The sequence below is a fragment of the Lemur catta genome, chromosome 1 (genome assembly GCF_020740605.2).
Source record: "Lemur catta isolate mLemCat1 chromosome 1, mLemCat1.pri, whole genome shotgun sequence".
NCBI lineage: Eukaryota > Metazoa > Chordata > Mammalia > Primates > Lemuridae > Lemur > Lemur catta.
In genome coordinates this window covers 182,503,235-182,525,460 of record NC_059128.1, presented here as the reverse complement: position 1 = coordinate 182,525,460, position 22,226 = coordinate 182,503,235, and the positions used below count along the sequence as shown (strand labels likewise).

The window sequence follows — 22,226 nt, the reverse complement described above, 5'->3', positions numbered from 1 at the left end:
AGCATGATTTGTTTTGTCTGCCCTCTAAGCAACAGAAGGCTACATTTTCTTCAGAGCTTTTGTAAGATGAGTTAAACAATGTGTCAGCAGAAAACTTCCATATAGGTAAAATGGAATGCTGCTTTAAAAGTATAAAACTGATATATGCTAAGTGAGTATGCACACAGTAAGGCTGATCTATATCAACCATTAAAACAGTATTTGAAGAGCAGTGAAGGAGGTGGAATAACTGTCTGAAACACTTAGAAGCCATGTAGAGTCAGACTCATTTTTTGACAGCTGATAAAACTATAGAAAAGTTTACCAAAGAGAAAGTACTGAGGATTTGAAATGGCATAAACGATTTTTTTCTTTTACGTGTACTAAACCTGTTCTCTATTAATATCAGTTACTTTTCTGCATAGAAAACTGGTAAATATTAAGTTGTTTTATAAAATGAAAACCCCAAAGTCAAAACAATAAAAAAAAATTAGAATTCTGGTTCCACTTCCCCCAAATATCTCCTTTGACAAAAATTGCAGGTGTTGGTCCTCTAATTGTGCTGCTTTTTTTCCCCCAAAGTTCTCTTTCTTTGTTCCGTACTATCCTAAAAATGAAAGGTTTCCCTTAAAGAAGTCCAAATACATTCAACACATACAGCAACCTTATTAAATAAACATATTCATCAACAATGAAACACAGGTAAAATATATGTACACTGATTATTAACTGTTTCTTGATCACCTTCAATATGTAGCCTAGATATAGCAGGAGTATATGGATCCAGACTTTGAAGAATATCTTGCTTAATTAGAGACATAAAACCAAAACACAAATAATTGTATATAAAAAAACAAACTAAGAAGTACACAGTTGAGATAATAATACAGCTTGGTAAGTTAAAGGTGAGAGAAGTCAGAGGTGATTTCAAGATAAATAAGACATCTAAGGTTGGCCTGAAAGTATGAGTTTTATTTGGTTAGACAGAGACAAAAAGAGATGGCAATCTAGAGTGCAGAAATATAGATGGCAAGACGGTAAAGGTAGGGATGTGGGACATGAACACTGGTGAAACTGATCTGTATGGAGCACCCATATGCAAACAGGGCTGGCAGGAGATGAGGCTGAAACCAAATCAGCAAGGGCCTTAAAGGCCAGCCTAAAGAATTCAGCCTTCACTTCTGAAGTAATTGGAATTCATCCATTCCAGGATTTCACTCAAGGGCAGAGTTAGAATATTTAACTAAACACTGTAATGGCTAAGAATAAAACAGTATATGGGATATGAAAAAAATCTTAATAAACTCTGGATTTTTCTACTTCCTAAAGCTTTTGTTCACTTATCAGAAAGCTAAAAGAGAAATTTAGTGCTGAATTTCACCTCAAGTACTTATTTCATTTCTCTGCCTTCTAATTGATTTGTTATATTTCTTTTTTACTGTCCTATTTGATGTGCACTTTCCTGTTGTAAGCTGACACATCCTTTTTTGATGGGGTATACATCACACATAAATAAAAGTAACATTTGTCTTACTACCAGGTAAGGCTGTAGATGAAATACAAAGTTTCAGAAGAGAAAAAAGAATTTAGAATTCTTAGAATTCACCCACCAAGTACAGCTCATTCGTTTATAAATATTTCAATGAAAGACGGCTACATCAAATTAGAATACCCAGTTACTGCCGTTGATAACTGCTCTAAAATCTACAAGCACCGGGTTCGGCAACCTATCTTCTTGCCTGGCTGTCGAGTGTGACCTTCTCTGGGAATCACTGCTCCTACTATGACGCCGAAATGACCTTCTGAAACTTACGAGGCTTCCAAGGCTGCAGATATTTTCAGCTGTATCAACCCTGGCTGTCACAGCATTCTGCATGATATTGAGTGACAAATCTAGAGCCTCCTGTACTAGCTTGACCTTTTAAACTCACTTTTGCAGCCACTCAAAATTAAGTTTTCTCTTTCTGCATTATTTTGTGATGCAGTTTCTCTAGCTTAATTGTAAAGCATTAATTCTAAGCATAGAATGGTATTTTTCTTTACATGAAAATAAACTACTTACCTCATTCATAGTAAACCTAACATTGGCAGATGCTTTAACATAAATATTTACTGGTACCTATAAATATTTTTTTTAATTACTGAAAAGATTACTTAACTTTGTGGCAACAAGACCTAATAAAATGTCATTATTTCTGCCCTGGCTAATTTAAAATTTGAGCGTTGTTAAAGTATTTTTCAAATCCAATAATGTCAGATCATTCACAAACAGAAAACTGTTACTGAGTGATTAGGTTAAAATTTAACATCAGTGAAAGATAAAGGAAACTGAAGTCAATTTATTATATTAAGACAAAGATTAAGATTCTGAATAATAGAATCTATCAACTGATCTCAAGCCTTAGCAATCATTAGAGAGTGGTAATATATTTAAATTTGCATATGTATATCAGAATCTTTGTTTCTCCTTTGGATTTGTGGCATACTATGTATAAACAAGTGCCTACTTGTAATCAAGCAGAGAACCATGAAATGATATTAAATACAATATTTCAGAGCAAATTTATAAACTAACTCATTAGTTGGTGAATGAATCCCTTAGCTTCATACATTTATTCTATTACATTTGTGTACTTAATTCATACCATACTGATAGAAACAAACAAGCAAATAAACAGCAAAACCCCTAGGTTGAGATCTCAGCTCTCACAGTATATAACTTATATACTTCATAATCCTTTATAGAATGAATATACACGGACATATGTATATAACAAAAATATGTATGTACATACACTCACATACAGACATGCTCCAATTACTCTGGTAGGGATATGGAGGGAAGTGAAAAAAGTCAATCAGAAATCTCCAAGTGAATGTAGAACTATTCCATTTTCAATGACATGTTTTCTTATTTTAATGTTAGCAATAGATTTTTATTTTTTAATGAGAAAAATAAGTTTAATTACCCTAATACCTTCAACAATACAGTTGAACAGATTATAAAAGCATTTCCAACACTTTTTAGGCTGTATACTTCTTAAAATGTGCCACTTAGCAAGCCATCTCACAGAGCAATTGACACAGTGCTATGTCACTCAGAAGTGACATCAGAAACTTCACAGGTGGTAATGATTTTGAGTCTAAAAGTAGATTTTGCTGATCTTGGCAAGTGCTGGGGCAGAGGGTATTAGGTGTGAGTAGAACTAATACTAAGCAAACCACACAGGCAGATTAGGCCATTTGATATATCCCTCTTTTCAAAGCCAGTGAAACTTAAAAGGCTCTTCCATAGTCTCTACTGTTTTATGTCTACAATGCTTCAAGAAAACCTCTTCACATCTTATCTCTTTCATTAAGTATTTCCAGAATTAACTTGGAGTAGGTCTTAAATCTACATTGCTATGAATATTTGTGTACTTAATTCATACCATACTGATAGAAACAAACAGGCAAATAAACAGCAAAACCCCTGGGTTGAGATCTCAGCTCTCACAGTATCTTACTGTATGACCCTTGAGCAAATTACCTAACCTTAATCTTCTCAAGCCTTGATCTCCCTTATAAGCCAGAGAGATGGCAATGCATAAATCTCAGAGCATTGTGTAAGAACTGTCTATGATTACACATGTAAAAGAGTAAGTGCTTACCAAGTAAGTAGCTATTTTTATACTCATCACAATTGCTAATGGTCAAGTCTTTTATTTTTTTGCTTTTATTACTTCACTTATGAATGGACCTTCTTCTCCAGGCCATAAACGTCACGCAGTCAGAAACCATCTAGTCAATTTTCTTAAAAATTTTAATCAAGATCATATAGTGAAACTGTGCAGTGGGCTTTAAACAAATATTTATGACTAAAAATGAATGGGAAAAAATAAAATAAAACTCTGAGTTTTCTAACCTAGTATGTAGATTAAATCCTGGAAACAGGAACAAACACTTCCCAGCTGTGTGGGGTCTTATAGAATATGCACAGTTGCACTTTCACCACGTGAAAGTTTGGAAGCTAGCCTACAAAATGCAGCTTTATTTCCAGCACACAAAGAAAAGCTGGAGGAAAAAGAGCATCGTGTGCACATCTAAAACCCTTTGTCATTAAAGTTAAATACAGCTCACCTTTCTCTTGTGTATTTTTTTTTTTGTTAACACAAAAGTTGTAGGCTCTGAAACTTGAATGTCAATACTGAGTGTTTTAATCTGCTCCCAATCAGCAAGTTAATATGAGAACGATACAGATGAATTGTAGGTCTCCCCACCTGTCTCCAAAAGTGGCAACCTCAGACATAAATTAATCTCTTCTGTGTACTCCAGGAGGATCCTATGGTTGGGTCATCCTTATTTATCAAATACTTTAAAACAGAAAAATAAATTGTTTACATATTGAGTTACATCATTTTAATAAATTATGAGTTGATTTTGTCTTTTCTCCACTATATATACAAAGACTCTTTGGTGGCTAAAGAGTTAACATGTCTACTGAATGATTTTAGGCAAATTCCACACTCTGCCCACAAACAGCCTATTCTCGGCTCCTCTGTGCCCACTTTGTTTTGCCCATACATTATTTGTGAATATTTCTATCACTACACTGAAAACTACTTTCAGAACAGGCACATCTCACTCACCTCTTCATCCTCCAAAGGGCATGACACAATATCTAGCACATGGGCACTGCACTCAATAAATAATTGCTAAATAAGAAAACTCTCTTTTGAAGCCAAAAGCAAAGCAAAGACTCTTCCTTTCTATATAAATAATTTTTTCTCTAAACAATATATAATTTTATTTGGCATATGTTCTAAATAGCTCTTTGAAGAGAGGAATCTGTTAGCACAGTGACATGTCCCCAATAGAACAAGTCTTCAATTAATAGTTTGTCTTTTAAAGTCACAGGCTATGTTATAAACATAATCACAGAGCACAGACTGATCTATGAAAATGATGTAACGTGAAAGCATAAAATAACCACACAAGGATGATCTATAAACTCAGGATATGCTCTGGAGTTACCCCTATCATTTCTTGGTGAAAGTTTTACAACATCATATTACTGGTAAGAAAGTACATTGTCTTCAAACTTCACAAAGCTTCCTCTGAGGAGACCCCACATGGATCTACCTACTGCCAAATGCAAGGTTATAACACATCACAATACTGCAAGCCCTTACCATATCGGCTGAAGACAGGAGGCCTAGTTGGTTTTGTTTCTGTTTTTGTTTATACGAATCCAAGAAACAAAGATTATAAGTATTTTTCAAACTATACTTCCTTTGTAATCCAACGTCAAAGCACAAAGATGAAAATACATTTGACAGCCTTTTAAATAAAATTTATACTTTCTTGACTTCTGTCAGTTGTATGCATGCAGTTTTTAAATTACTCTATCATAAACATGCCACATTCGTTCCCAGCAGAATCATAAAGGAGGAAAAAAGAACGCTTGTTTTGAAGCAAGAAAAGACTTGGCTTTGATTCAGTTCAGCTGCTCACAAGCTGTGTGAATTTACGAGAGCAGGTTAACCTCTCTGAGTCTTAGTGTCCTCATCAATATCAAGAGGATGATGATTCCTGCTTCAGAGGCCCATTCACTAATTGTTTATTATCATTACTAGGTTATTTACTTTGTCCAGCCTTTGTCCAAAAAGACTGTAAGCTGGCAGTGCCTAACATAGATGCTCAAATACAGCAGCTATCTGCATTACTTCTGCTTTGTTCTTACTATGTCCCTCCATATTTTGAAAAGAATGCTTAACCTTCAGGCCTACGTCAGGTGCCACCAAATCTATACAGCATGCCCTGGCCATTCAGATCCACAAAGACTTCCTTCTTTGAATTTCCTTCCTTCTTTGAGTTTCTTCCTTTGGCACTCAATTGTGTAGTGCCTTGTATTGTTAACTTCTCATGTCTTTCTCCCAGACTCAAGTGTATGTCAAGAATAGAAACTATGTAATTATACTTTGGATCCTCCTCTACTGACTTACTACAATACTTTGACTCTAAAAGGTACTCAAAATATATTTGTTAATTGATTATTTACCAGAATACAAGGGATGAATTAATTTCTCTATGCTCTCATTGTTAACATGGTAAAGTAACCTTTTAGGGAGGGGAAAAGACCTCAGCACTTAGTAAACTTCAATCCATTACTGAGAAATAAGCATAATACTATTCTTCCTCTCCCAATAAAATATTTACTTGTAAAAATCTCTGTCCTCAAAACTGTATTTCTCTGAGACAGTCATTTATCATATGTAATTTTCAACAGGTGTGGTCCTCTAGAAGGCATTATGCAGAATTCTATTTGAGGTGTGTATTTTTCTAGTGTCAATTACTGTTCCTGCACCTTTCAAATTATTTTTTTGGAAAGGTCATGCAATGCCTCAGAGAGACTCTACCAAAGATTTTCTTGTATTCCTTGTTGTTCACTTTTGCTATGTTCATCAAATCTCTTAAAGTCTTTTAGATGAGGTAAATAAGACCAAATAAAGCCTAGTGGCCTTATTTGAATGCCATTAAGTTGACAATGCAGTTTTTCCTGAATGTTACGGCAGTGAAACCCAAATAATGGCTCAAAATAATTTGGAGTAAATTTGTCTAGTTAAAATTAGCCCAAGGATAGAATAATAGAGAAGGCAAAGAAGAATTTCTAATTTTAATATTGCTTAATCTTAATTACTTAAAAATAAGCATTTTCTAAGTAACTAAGAAAATAAGTTACTTATTTCTTAGTAATATAACAAAACAGACTTTCACCATACTGTATCTTTATAGAAGCAAAAATTAGATAAGAAAAAAAGGTCTAATAATAGAAAAAGGCCTGAACTAAGTGTGGCTTTTGTATAATACTAACACACCCAGGAAAAAAAGGTAAAATAAAATATTGTCACCATTATTCTCTAGCTTTACATAAACATACTATATTTAAAAACATATAAATAGTTCAACTTATATATTATTTTTCATGGATATAGATAACCTAAATAAATAATAAGTGGTAAATATTTACAAATAGAATCTTTTCCTTGAAAACTATCTTGATATGATGGGAATTTCTCTCTATATATTAAGATACAATATAATCTATCATTGCCCTGGCATTTTCTGCCTAAACTATGTTAAACCATTTATTTGCAAAAAGCATGTAAAGACTTTTAAGTAAAAAGGCCTACAAGTACTATAATAAAGATTTCTCTTCTATTTGAAATATTACTATCCTCTTAACTCCAGATAACCATTAACCAAATTCAACTGCTTATTTATTCTCATATGTAAATCATTCTGTTTATAAGAGTGACTGATTATTAAGGATTTTTATTTCCAGAGAAAAGTGCCACGGTTATACTGATACCTTCCCTAAAATAGCAAGGTCTGAGAAGTATAAATGTCAGCCACATTGAGCACATTGCAAACTTGTTTTATCATGTATCTATCTGCCACCTTGTTTACCACTGAGGATAGGTTACACAGGCATTCTGCATGGACTTTAATAAGGGACCAGACCTGCCTGATGGACGCTGAGACATTTCCCAGCCAATAACAAAACACTCCTAAAGGTGAAGTTATGTTTCCTTCAGAATTACCAATTTGGGATAAAGAATTTGGTGACCTTCTATAGGTCATCCGATCCTGTGTTTTAAAAGAGTCTGGCACACAAATGAAATATTTTAAGAACGTATCTTCTATTTAATCAAGTTATAAGTCCTCATAAGACATAATTTTAAGTGTTTTTATCTTCCTGATATTTTAAAACACAAAACTTTATGCCACCATAGCTCACAAGTAGCAATATGATGAACAGAGACAACATTAAAGTTTTAAATAAGGAATCTTTGACTGATCAAAAGTTTTTAAAATTCATATTGTATTTTTAAAATCATTATTACTATCCCTATTGCCTTTAATGTCCACATCCAATCAGTTGCTACATCCTACAGACCCTAAACTTGTCACATTTCCCCTAGTATACATGTCTTCCTTTTCATTCTTGGGTCATTCCCCTCATTCAGTCCATCATCTCCATTTTGCACAACCACAATCTCATCTTCATTCGGTATGTGTCCTATTTTTCCCCTATAAAATCTCACCAAAACACAACTCCTACAAAGGTACTTCCCTAACTACCAACTGTGTTTTTATGTGCCCCACCATGTATTAAACTTACTACCCACTCCTCGATGACCTCCAAAGTGTAGCACCAATCTCCCTTTCCCAACTGATTCCTCATTTCTTCCTATCCTATTAACAGCTCCCCCAATGTTTTCTCTCTTTATCCTCATTTACTTTCTGCCCATCCTTCTAGAGTCTTCTCAAATGTGGTAGAAAGTGCAACTCTTCTAAATTATTACAAATGTTTATGGTCTCAATCTCCTATCAGCACTCAATACAAATATTTTTTAAATCTGTTTTTATTCTTTTACTCAAGAGCATGGGTTATAAAACTGGACTACCTTGGTTCAACTCCTTGTTCTGCTACTTACTAGTTAAGTACTCTTGCACAATTATCTGTGGCTTAGTTTCCCCATCTGTGAAACAGGGATATTAATAGTACCTATCTCACAGAGTTGTGCTGAGAAATACAATAATCAATTCACAAACCTTAGCCCAGCACATACTGTTCAAAAACGTTAGTAATCATTCTGGTAGCTATTATTCTCATCACTATTCTTTATACATCATTGGAGGCAAGACAAAAACTTGGTTAAAAACATGAACATTGGAATAAAGAAAATAAGCCTCATAGCTCTGAAAATGACAAAAAAAGTTCTAGTCATGCTATTTAACCTTTAGGACAAAGGTCATAAGGCCTATTTTACAGTTCTAGAAAAGATTAAATGAGATATTTTATTTAAAAAATGTAAAACAAGTAGCAACTTCCATTATTTTAATACTTATTATTTACATGTTTGTAATTTTACAGAGTTAAAAAATAAGGCATAAAAAGAGTAAATGGTTTTTCCCAAAATCTGTCAATTCCTTTCAAGACAAAAAATGCAATAAATATATTTAAAACGATCAAAATATCAATATCACCTATCTCATTTACAAAGCAGTTGCTCTTTTTCAAAACATATTATCCCCCAATGAGGTCTGCTTTTGTTATTCTACATGCACTGGAAGAAACATTAGACTTCCAAAACAAATTTAGACATGATGTTTTCAGGAACTGGTGTTGTATGTTTTCATAACTTGGCTTTTTGAAACCAAAATTTAGTAAATAGAAATATTAATAAGTGGGCCTTTGGTAAAGGAATACTGAATTGCAAGTCTAGCCAATGGCTCAGAGCTATTCCCACCAACTTTTCCCCCATAGCATGGCCTATGCCCTCCTATCCTTTTTATCTGTCATCCAGCGTAACTATCCTCTCCTCTTTTCCTCTCCATCCACCCACATGGGGTGCTATTAATAAAACGCCATTGTAAAGGTAATTCTTTACTTGCTCCTAGACAAGACAGAAACAAAATGCTATTGTATCATTTTTCTATCAGCAACATGCTGATAGATTATTGGATATATGATTGAAATTTTTGGATACAATAAGCTGTGAAAGGTTTGTAGCCTGTAATACTGAGCCAAGTTCAGAAAATATCTTTGATAATATTCTAAATATGAATATGAACTGCTTATAGCCTTATTTTGGCATCCTTGCTATTTAACATAGTACAAGCTTATGGTACCCATTGACTACTAAACTGTAGTCTTTTACTGTTTATATTTTCTCGCACACTGCATATAGTATTGTTACCATACTTTTTAGAATTTTCTGTAAGAATCTATTCAGCCACAATCATTTGACCCAGGTGTCAACATGCAGGGATTTTTAAGTATGGATATTATAGACAGATGTTACTATACTTTGCAGACTAGGTCCTTAAAATAGTATACATTTTTTTTTGAAACCCACAAAATCATATTCATAATTATAACACCTCTACCAGTGCCGAAAACCATCAGCTATATCTTCTAGGGGTTTTTGTTCATTTTTCTTTTATTCAGAGTCATATTAAATAAGATACTCTGGCTGTTTCTCATTAAATCTCCTTTCTAATATATATTTCTCTCATTGCTATTAATTATGTATTATACATCTCTTCTCCCAAAATGAAATCACTGTTTTTGTATGTTTTAGTATTTTTCCACTGCTTAACTTTAATATATACATTTTTAGCATATATTAAAGTTGTACTAAAGTTGTAATTATAACCTAGCATAACTGTCACTCTGCTTTCAATCTAGCTTTCTCTCGGGCAAATTCTCTACAACCAGTATTCACCTCAGTTACCTACTTTGTTTTTCCAATACATTTGTAACTATTTAGTGTCTGCAAAAGCTGTTATTTTATGGTATCCAACAATAAAACTAATAATAAAAATCTATTACTGTTATAGTAAAAGGACATTTGGAAACAAATATATTTCTCCTAGAACTAAATAAATGAACTAGAACATGTACAAAAATCATGTATCTGAATGTTAAATATACACATGGAAAATATGGAACCATTTAATAAATAGAGATGATTAATGCCACTTTAACATAATAATATTTTGGTATGGTTGAAAGAATAAAGAAGACCTTTTGCTTCCTATTATAATTCATGTTAGGACTGTTCCCTTTATTACATGTATATGGGTTAGAGCTACATTAAGACTTGCCTTTCCTTTATTTGAACTTGCATACCATGTTACCTAGCCATTGCTTAAGAAATATCACTTTGTACTTTACAGTTACTTTCAAAGCTCTTCTTTTCCCTATCTTATTGTCATTTGTTTGAAGACAAGGTATATCTTGATTAAATTGGGTGGAGTTCACTGAGCCTAGTGTGGTATTTTTGCCACAATATGTATTCACTTATAAATCGACTTTACATGATAAAATAATATTTCAAATCAGCAATGTAATGTTTATTTCACAGGATTAAACCTGTTCCCATAATCCTAGAATCTTGCTAGCTCTTTAAAATAAGGTTATTTTTAGTTAATAGCTTCTAAACTTTTAAAAATGAAAATGTAGAGAAAATCCAATGTCAAATATAAATTTTTTAAAAACTACTTCAGAGAAAGAAATCTCTTCATTTTGTAACTTTAGCTAAAGAGGGACTGAACTAGAGTCCCTCTTTAGAGTCCATCAGAATGGACATCGGCAGTGGCCTTTGGACTTCATATCTACCACAGTTATTTTAAATAATATGATGTTATTTAACACCCAGGTGATATGAATAAATTGACATTGTCTTGGGAAAAGTATATCTTCATGTATGTATCTGCATACAAACTGTTTTCACACTTCATAGAAGCATGTATTTTGTGTACCTTTATCAACTATTATTCAACTTTTAGGATATATAAAAAATATATCTCTCAATTTCTTAAAAGAATTTCAAAAGAGATGACACACTCTTTTAGGGTTAGGGTTAGGAGTTGGAGCATACATACTACTTAAAGTATATTATTTCAGAAACATCTTCACTTTTTTGGAATAACTGAACTCAGGGAAAAAGTAATTCTCTACTCTGTCCGATATGGCTACATTTCATTTGGAGATTGATATATACTGAATTGTTTCAACAAAGGATAATCATACAAACCTAGAGTAAGACCTCAAAAATAGTGGGAAATGCAGTGAACACAGAATGCTGAATGCTCCAACACAAATCTTTCAAAGATTCTTTATTTTTACAGATGTCAAAGGCACATGTAATCAGATGCCTCTCTAAGAACATGAACTATTATCTGAAAGAGATGTACTGGATACATTAAAAACAAAATACTAATAATATGTAGAAAACTGTAAACATAAACTTGCTGTTTTTTTCTCAAGGATATATCTGCAATGCTTATATAAATGTACATTTTTACAACATGAAAAACACTACATAACAACCAATTTCCCTACCTCAAACTTAAAAATATAAAATGTCTAGAGACATTTAATGCCATATGTCAATATGTCAATAGTTCTTCATGAATCCTCTGCTTTGCAATCAATAATTCTCCAACCATTAGTGAATATGCTCCATGACTCATCAGAAACAATATACAAAGTTAATAGGGATCACTCTTCCCCTCACCCTCCACACACAGGTTGACACTAATGGAAGCTATGCCTCACGCAGTGGAAGACAGATTCAAGATGGCACCAAGCCGAGAGGCAACTCTTCTTAAGGCTTTATATACAATCTGTCCACCTCCCCCCAAAGAACCCACTTCATCCATCTTATATCTTTGGCATCTTTCAAGATAATAATAGTAACCATACTTTATATGGTTAGAAAAGAACCACATTTTTTCGGCTTAACACTCACTGTGCACGGCAAAATGTACTTCAGTTATGAAAATATCTAGAAGGAATGTTTCTAGGACCTATGCCATTGTGCTTTGTTTACCAGTCAGATGCTTTCTCAAGAATGTGTTCAAATTATAAAGACGATGTCTCTGCATATATAAATTCTTCAAAGCCCATAACATTATCACAGAAATGCATTTTACCTTTCCTAACATTCAAAACAATGCCTACTCTCTGCTGGTAAAAAAAAATCTTTTTTTCTCATGAATTCATTAATCTTTTATTAACATTTGGTCAGGAGTTTGTTTGGGTTTACTTGGTGTCTTATTTTCTAAGGAAGGAAAGTTACCACAAAAGAAAACACATATTAAGCATTTGAAGATAATTGTTATTTACTAAAAACTCTATTTTAAAATAAATTTTAGTGACTCGTTTGTGTTTGGTAACTTCAGGACAATGATAAGTATAGTGTCTCTAAAATGCTTCTAAGTAACAATCATACTCTATTCTGGCCTTTGAGAGGTGTTAAGACTCATCCTTTAATTATAAGCCTTTTCTCTGCTATTACTACCTCACCATTAAATCTCTAAACTAAATAGTAGTTTTGAGGAAATAAAAATAGATGTTAGGTGGTATGTTTTCTCAAATTTTGGTTACAATGGATAAGAAAGACAAGGTATTTCTATATATAATAACAACTTTATCTTGCATAAATAAAAGTCAATTTTATTGTTTTGACCAGAAAACTCTTTAAGCTTTCTCCTAGAATACCCTTTTCCTGCTTTATTCTAGAACAATATAAATATGCCCAATACAAATATGATGTTAGCCACATTTGTTATATTAAGTTTTCTAATAGCCACAGTAAAAAAGTAAAAAGAAACACGTGAGGTTAATCTAACAAGATAGTCTATTGAAACCCATTTATCCAAAATATTATCACTAAAACATATAATCAATGTAAAAAATATTAATAAGATATTTTACATTCTTTCCCTCATATAAAGTTTTCAAAATTCAATAGTATTTTACACATGGAGCAAATCTCAATCTGGACTAGTCACATTTTAAGTGCTCAATAGCCACATGTGGCTGGTAGCTACCGTACTGGACAGCACATTCTAGATTTCCAAAAACATTAAGCTTTTAGGCCTAAAAGGTCAGACACTTTAAAATCTTCCTATGAATCATTCTCTATGATCTATATTGCTGTTGTGATTTTATATTAAGCCAATCATTTAGTGAACATATTTCACTTCTATCCTTTACTCCTGTGACCCTCATATCTACCGCCCACCCTGATGCCTTTTTTCTTGGAGAATAAAAAAAATCCAATCACCTATTCTTTTCAGCTTCTTTTAAGCAAGAGCTGAGATGCTCTCTAATCTGTGCATCTTCTATCGCCAAGCAGAAAGCCAGAAGGTGTAGCAAGGCTATTTATTCTCTGTTTCCATAAATAGCAATATCAAATACAGACCTAATGTATAGGAACAGTGACAAATGCAAGGACATTCTTTTTCGTTCTTTCTTTCTTTCTTTTTTTTTTTACTTACAATGAAGACAGAAAATTTTATATAATAAAGTAACACACCCTTCCTCAATGAGAAATATGATTTTACCCTTTTTTTCCCCTAGGAGAAATTTTGGAATAGCCTGTTCTTGTTCTGGAACAAAACCCAGTGTTTCATTTCATAGGAATTCTGTGCCCAGAGGAAGAACAGAATGTTGGGATCAAAATTTAATGAATTCAACTTGGAGTCTAACTTTGCCTCAAATGTGGAAAAGTAAACATAGGCAATAATATCTCAAATCATGTAACACTTTGGTTTCTCTTTTGGCATGACTGCATAGAATATACTTGATATGTATCTACACACAAATTTGTTCTTAGCTGCATGAGGAAAAAATTAAACTAGGTACATGTGAGGTTTTTCTGAGTCTCTCAGTAATAATAAAACCTCATTATTATGTCTTAAGTGACACTATAATTATAGAGGGATGAACAGGTTTTCTGGTGCTGACCCAACCTGTTCTTTAAAACACAAAAGGCAATTTTTGTAGTCTTCAGTGAAGAAACCCCCTATTAAACAAATAAAACTAAAAACTACGCCTACATTTTGAAAGAAAACCTAACAACACAGTAATCAAAAAAAAAAAAAAAAAGAAATGTAACCCCCATGCAAATACACAAAACAGATGAAAACTGGAACACTGTAGGTTTCCTAAAAAACAGTTTTGAGCAGTAGTTGTCATCAACTTTAAGAAAGCAAAGATACAAGTGACAGCAATGTTCTTTCTCAGGCTACAAAATAACTTATTCAGTGTCTCTATCTATAATTCTACATCGAAGACTTTCTAAGTATCGAACTAAATATTCTTCGCATGAATTTTACAGTCGTTCAACTTTCATTTTTTCGTCTGGGTGATAATATTTTATCTAAACAGCAAGACAAGGAGAAACACCAACGCTCTTAGGAGCCCACATAGAGAGATAACTATGGAGTAGATCACTTACGCTGGTATAGAATAGTTATCTCCTAAATGCCCTGTATGTATAAACAAACGCTGTGTTCAAACCCAGGAGGCAGAAACACAGCGTCCACTGGTGTAGCATTTCAAGGCATGTTGCAGAGGGCCCACAAATCTAAAAGCATTAATTATGACCTCTCTCTTGGTGTATTAATTTGCTTAAGAAATTTCTCGGAGTAGGGCAGTTCACCATCCATTTACTATTGCTTGTGCCTGGGCTGGTGGGCAAACAGGGTAAAGACAGTGGCCATGACCTTTCTGGCAGCTTCTTAACTCAATTTTAATCCTGGGGAGGTAGACTGCACGGAAGTACACCACAGAATCCCAGCAGCTACATATTCTCCGGGCCCCAGAGAGACTTAAGAACACAATCACTCTTGCAGCAACACCCCTGTAGTTGTAAAGTGCTGTGAGAGGTGAAGGCATAAGCTCCACCATATACCTGCTCGTGTTACAGGCTCTGGAATCAAAGTATTCTCACATGACACATTACTACCAATAACAGATTCCGGCTCCGTTTAAAAAAAAAAAAAAGTGGCGTGTAAGGGGGGGAGCTACATATTTGTCCTGCTTTTGTCTAAAAACCAGAACCCAAGCACTAAACTACTTTTCATTCTTTTCAACCTTTCATGAAAGCAATTCAATCAACCAACTGCGGCTCCACCCAGAGAGCTTCTATACTTACTTTTCTTACAGTTTTTGAGTGACGCACTACAAAACGATGAAGAAAAAAAAAAAAACCAAGAAGAAGAAGAAGAAACCCTCTCCTGCAGGGCGTCTTCCGCCCTGTAAACTTGGCAAAAGGCAAACTGGACTGAAATACAGCACTCTCCATATAAGGCAGCCCAGCTAAACATGTCATGCGTAATTTATGGGTAGCAGACAGAGCATTAACCTTTGCGTGCACATAGTCGTCCCCGATGAGACCCGGGCAGGAGAGCAGCCCCGGGGAGAGGGATGCGGGAGCCGCTCGGGGGAGCCGCGCGCCGCCCGCTCGGGCTGGGCTCGCACCCTCCCCCGACGAAGGTCATTAAGTTGTGAGTACACTTCCACGCACCTGTTTCTCTTCTCTCCCCCCTCCTCCTTTCTCGGTCTCCCCAGGCTGCCGAGCCGTGCGCCGGCCGAGCCCGACGGTGTCCGCAGCGCCCGAGGCGGGGACGGGCCGCCGGAGCCGCGCCGCAGCCGCAGCCTCGCCCCCCGGAGCGCGAGGGGGAGCGAGAGCCGCCCTGGGCCGCGCGGAGCCTCCCCCGCCCGGCGCGGCGGCCGGCGAGCCCCTCCCGTCGCTCCCTCCGCCAGCCACGGGCAGCCCCGAAAGAGTCCGAACAATGAGGAGCGGCGGAGCAGCCGCAGCAAACTGTGAAAACGCAAACTTACCTCTCACATTTTTTTTTTCAGAGGCGGCCCGACTGTCGACCGAGGGCCCAAGGCATTGTGGGAGTCATGATTCCAAGAGGCCCGCGATGCAAAATGGAATTTGTCAGCTCCTCGTCACGGGAGCATCGTGAGCGCCACAACTCATTCAGCTGCAGTGAAAAGACTGTTGCATGTCGCTGTGCAGCCTCTTATCGCCGAGGTCTGGTTTCCGCTGCTGCTGCGCGGCCCCTCCCCCGCCCGCCCAGCCCCACCAGGAAGCCCGGGGCGGACCCGTCGAGCTCCGGAACGCACGCGGCGAAGGAAAAACGCTCCTCAACTTGCCGCCGGCGCCCTCCCGCTCCTGCCCCGGCGGCGCGGCCGCCCCTCAGCCGAACAGAGTCTGCAAGGGCCGGTCATCGCCGCTCGCCCGGCGGCGCCCAGAGCAAACGGGAGCCAGAGCGGGCGCTGGCGCCGGGTATCCCCTCGAGCTCCCGTTGGTATCTTCCATCTTATGCGTCCAACGTTATAACCTCGCAGCTACAGTGCAGATGGGACGCAGCCCGCTACCTACTGCTCCTCCGGACTGTCGGCGCCCCAGTAGGTTGGTTTTGAAAGAGGCCCTGGGATGGAACTTTGCGAGGAAACCGGCAAGGTTAGACTGAAGGTTAGAATCAGATTAGACTAAAACCCTAGGGTCTGATGCGGCTGCCGCCTTAAAATGCGCCACACAGTTTTTGAACCTGGAGGGCTAACGGGCGGGAAAACCATCTGCAAGACTGCCACAGTGTGTACATTTCTCAAGTAACAGGGTGTCTACTGTTTTGGAATTCCCTGATGAAACTGATTGCCATACAAGCAAACACATACCAGCTTCCTTTCTAGTTTGAAAATAATATTTGGAATTTTAAAAACCCTGTGTTCCCAGTTCTGCATTATGTGATTATAGAGAGCAAAGTTCCTTCTTTACAATAAAATATTATTTTCTGAACTACTGGAATATTCCTGGGCATATAAGCCGTTTGATCGCAGGAACAAATAAGCCACAGTCCCAAATCATAATTCCCTGGGTGCTATAAGATGTTATTTGGCTTCACCTTGGATGGAAAGAATCCTGAGCTTCTGTGATGTAATAAAGTTTTGGAGGTTTGGGTGCAGGATTTCCTTTGCATTTAAGGAATTTTGATAACTTGTTCAAGGATGATTCTAATTAAAAAACGTTTGTTCCATGTTTTTGACCTAATTTGGGACAAGACGGTATAATGGTCTTTCTGCAGATTTGTTAGATTGTGTTAGGGTGGAGCTGGCTTGAGAAGGAAAAACATCAAAAAGGTACTAAACTACAAAAATACCTTCCAGAGGCACTAATAACAGACTTGAGTTCTTGACTTTTGGCTAGATCTACAAAATACTGAGTTAATATTGTTCACTGATCCTTTCCAGAACTAATTAATTAATTAACTAAATGGCACTACTTCTCAGTGTTAATCACTAAAAAGTACCCAAGTACCCAGACAGCTGAAGCAAATTAAAAGGACACTGACACTTTCTCAGAGAACAGGGATGAGTCCTTTTTTTTTTGGTAGAGACAGAATCTCGCTATGTTGCTCAGGCTAGTCTCCAACTCCCTGCCTCAAGCAATCTTCCCTTCTTGGCCTCCCAAAGTGCTAAGATTGCAGGTGTGAGCCACCATGCCCCGACCAAGGGATGGGTACTTTCTATCTGCCAATTACTAATTACCGAAGCAGTGAGGACTTCCTTTCTTCTTATTCAGCATTCATTTCAGCAACTACATCTAGTGCCTACTACTATGCCAGCAAGGCAAGAATGGGTAAGACAGAGTCCCTGTACTCAAGGATAATACATCTGCTAGGGAAAAAACACATAAACCAATTAATTCGGCCTGAGGGATGAGTAGCAGAATGGTGGAGGCAATCCCATGAGAGCCCTGAGAAGGGTCAGGGAAGGCTTCCTGGAGGAATTATATTTAACTGGTGCCTTGAAAAGTGAGTAGAAGTTAGCAAGATAAAAAAGGGAGTTGAGTCCAGGTGGAGTGGAGAAAAGAAAAGGGCATGTACAAGAGACCTGCCAGCCTTTCTGTGAGAAGTAAGGGAAGGGGAATGCAGGGGAGTGGCGGGAGATGAGGCTAAAAGTAGGTCTGTGTTAATCCAACGAGTCTCAACTTTACTCTGAAAACTGTGATAAACTAGAAAAGTGTACACAGCAAGGGTAGACGGAGTCTGGACTTGTACTGGCAGTAAGTTCCTGTGGCAGCAACTTAGGGTGAATGAGAGTGTGAGGTGGTGTCCAGTGGAAGGGTGATGGGTGTGGACAGACTGGAAAAATGACTCATGCAGGGAATGAGGAAGGGAGGAGCCTCCCAAATCCTACTGAATTGTTTGCTACTTGCCTTTTAATTTCTTCAGTTTGCCTCCCATTCTCTATGACAATGGAGGCCTGACTTCTGAGCTGAGCCACCTTTGCATCGGCTGCTAGGTTGGTGCCCCTAGCTGGCTTCCGTGCCCCTCTCCTCAGAATGACCAATGAACCACTAAGAGCTAATCCTGAGGTAGAAATTTATTTTCAATTGTTCTCAGACCCTTGTCAACTTCCAAGTTAGAGCTTTGGTTTTCATTTTTCATGTGGGTTAGAAAATTTGCTATTTGGAGCAACATGGTGAAAAACAGGACTTTGACCTGTTTATCATGCAAAAGGGAAAATTATTTTTCTACTTCAGCACTGGAGGAGGGAAAACTTCTGGGAACAAAAGAGAAATTGAAACTGAGACAAATTTTCTGCTCCATTGAACAGAATACAAAGAAATATAAGAAAGGATCCTTTAACATTAGAAAGAGTAGAATAACCATCCTAGTAAATGACAAGGAAAAGAAAAAAATGTTATTTTACATTAGAAAAAGAGAAAAGGAATGGCTAAGAAGACTTAAAATAGTGGTTAATCTAGAATTCAAAACTGAGTCAAAATAAATTGTGATATAAAACCACACTGCCCCTGCTTTAGCCTAATTTTTTATTATTGATAACATTATAACATGAATAATGACATTTAAAAATTTGAGGCACTATAACAAATACCAGATCATATGTTAATAATATTAATAAATCGTGCTGTCAGCTTTCAACTACCAACAGCATCCTAACTACATTTCAAATTGTAGAAATTACTAAAAAATCAATAGTTCCTCATTTAGAATATTGTTAATATTCCCTCAGTGACAGGAGGACATTATGTGTTCTCTTATTTTTATGAAGTGTAGTTATAGTCCACAGGTTCATGTGTGAGTATATCCATAAGTATAAAAAGAAGGTCATTTGTGAGTGGAGATGGAAATTATAGAAAACAATTTCAGATGAAATAAAACTACATTTCCAGATAAAGGAAAGACTATTCACTTCAGGTTCCTGAAATATTTCAGTCCATTCAGATTTTAATTATACCAATGAATTCCAATAGAAATAAAGTTAAGGAATACGGTTTTAAGAGATAGTATCAACTCCCTGTTTACCAATAATAAAGATAAAGGTAATGGTAGCATTTATCTTTTTCAGTCCAATGGAAGTCTTTCAGACACCTGTGTAAGTGTGTGAGTCTGTGAGTTGTTACTATCTTTCATGTTCTACGTAACATATTCACAGCTCAATAAGCTCTCATTGCCTCCCAAATATAATTTGCCTTTTCTGACACAAGAAAAAATCATATAAATCAAAATATCCCAAGAAGTTCTACTTTTTAAAAGTGGGAATATGAAAAGGTCTTGAATCACTGATCTAGGAATACTGTTTTTATCATACCAGGATAAAAATAATCAATTTAAAAGATAGTGTTAAAACTGGGACCTAGTCTCAGTTCCCTTGCTTTTTTTTTAATCCATGCTTAAACATAGATGGTTAAGAGAAGAAACTTCTAAAAGGCAACAAAAAGATGCAAACAGTCTTGTGTGGAGAATCAATTTTAAGTAGATGCATTAAACGTATCTACATTAAATTTTACAACAGAGTGGGGGAGGGAGCCTCTTCTATAGCCTGAATTCAAACTTGTTCAAATATCTGAATAAATATACTTGATAGAAAGAATTACATGAATGCAGTTTATCTTCAAGGGCCTTTCTATATTCACAAAGTTCTTTAAATTATGCCCATTATTTATAAATATTTATTCTATTATATATCATGTAAATATTTTGTATATTATATATTATATATGATATATATGCCACTTGTACAAATAACATGAATGTGAAAATATTATATAAATCAATATATTTTTCTTAAAAAGTTTATAAAACTTAAAACAAAATATTAACTCTATTATGCATTTCTCAATTAAGCTATTTTACCTAAAAGTTGAATCTATATCTTCCATATAATTATTTTAGGATCTGGCAATAGAGAGATAGAAAGCAAATACATTTCATAATTAAAAGTTTAGAACCATAGAATTTTAGTAGTGAATGGAATGTTAGAGACCATCTGGCCCTGTTCCCTGGTTAGACCAGAGGAGAGCATTGTATAAGGAACTTGGCACCGTGGCAGAGCAGAACTGGCATCAATGTCTTCTGACTCTTTCAGGCCATTTATTTTCATTGTCTTTTTTTCTTAAAGATCATGGGGACAAAAAGAAGCTCTAGGGTAGGCCTGACAGTTCCCCAAGTTTAATGTGAGAAGGAACCACTTTAGATTTCTAAGAGTATGGTTCCTCCTTCTTCTATTTCTTCCTTCTTTCCTTTTTGCCTTATTTCATTTTTTCTGTTTTTTATCCTTCCTTTCCTCCTACCATACAGAAAACACTTTTTCACGCAATAACTTTATTCATTTTACAAATGTTTATTGAGCATAAACCATGGCTAAGTCCTATTTTAGGTACTGTGGCACAAAATGAACACCGCAGACAAATCACTTCCTTTGAGGGGATTACGTTCTACGAGGGAGGACAAGCAATAAACAAGTACAAAATGAACAGAAATAAAAAGATACACATATGAGGTAATTTCAGATGAAGCAAAGTAGGGCAGGTGGAAGGTTGGGGAGGAGAAGTTAAACAGAATGGACAAGGACTGAGGTGGTTCTATGTAGGCAGAGTTCTGTGACGTGAGGAATGTCCAGGGAAAAAAACCTTCAAAGCAGTGGGAACTGCAGGTCAAGACCCCTGAGGCCTGAGCTCACTGTAGGGCTAGAGAGCCCCTGGTAAATAAAAACTATTTAACCTCAAGGAGCTTAGAGTCCAGAAAGAGAAAAAAATGGATCTTAATCAAATTAATCATACTCAAAATGCAAAGCTACAATCATATTTTTGGTCAGTGGGAACCATTGAAGTGTTTGGTTATATTAAAAGGGGGAGGTGAGGATAGAGCGATGATGCTTTTCACCAAGATAACTAAGTAACTCTTGATTTCTGTGTGGAGGCTGATGGTCATTAGAACAGAACGCAGGAAGTATACCACTGCGGAGATGAGAGTGAACCAAGAGTGGGCCCAGTCCAGGAGTGCACAGAGCAGCAAATGGCTGGAGGCCCAACAACAGAAAGGGATTTGGTTAAAGACCCTTAGCAATGGGGTAGAGCAAATGTTAGAATCTAGAGTTGAAGAGAATCTGTGAGATCCATGATCCTCAAGATCTATGCCTTGGGAAAAGTAAGATATGTGGTATGCTGGTGTATGTGTAACTTGTTTCTTATTTAGGGTCAACACAATATAGAAAACTCAAAATTACTTCAGTATTTTTATAGCAAGAGACTATTTTTGTAGTAATCAGTGGTTTTCTCAGTTCTCAGAGATAGTCACTGCTAGTATTACGGTGTTTCCTTCTAGGCTTTCCTAATGCATTTTTAAAAACATAGTTGATATTATGCTACACATGTAATTTTGTGTTCTGCTTTTTTATTTAATGTTTTAACACGACTTTATCAAACAAATGACATCTCCTGTGTCATTTATTATAATCTTCATTTTTCATGAGGTAATGAGTGCTGGAGAGTTGACCCTTGACCAAAGCCTTGCAGCTAATAAGAGATCAAGCCTCCTGTTTCACAGCCTGCATCCCAAGATACTGAATTAATTTATTTAAT

General features: G+C 36.2%; 1 protein-coding gene across 19 annotated transcripts in view; it reads right to left on the bottom strand.

Annotated features, from left to right (window-relative positions):
- MBNL1 (muscleblind like splicing regulator 1) overlaps window positions 1-22,226 on the bottom strand; it is a 192,317-nt gene that overhangs the window by 154,205 nt on the left and 15,886 nt on the right. For 5 of the 19 annotated variants that reach the window (XM_045539484.1, XM_045539488.1, XM_045539496.1 and 2 more), the window contains exon 1: window positions 16,169-16,303. The exons of 3 other annotated variants lie outside the window; for them this stretch is intronic. The gene's annotated coding sequence lies outside the window, so the exon portion shown is untranslated. Of the gene's footprint in view, window positions 1-15,479; window positions 16,334-22,226 lie in introns of those variants that run through there. 11 more of the 19 variants (XM_045539486.1, XM_045539489.1, XM_045539492.1 and 8 more) reach the window with 5 other exon arrangements.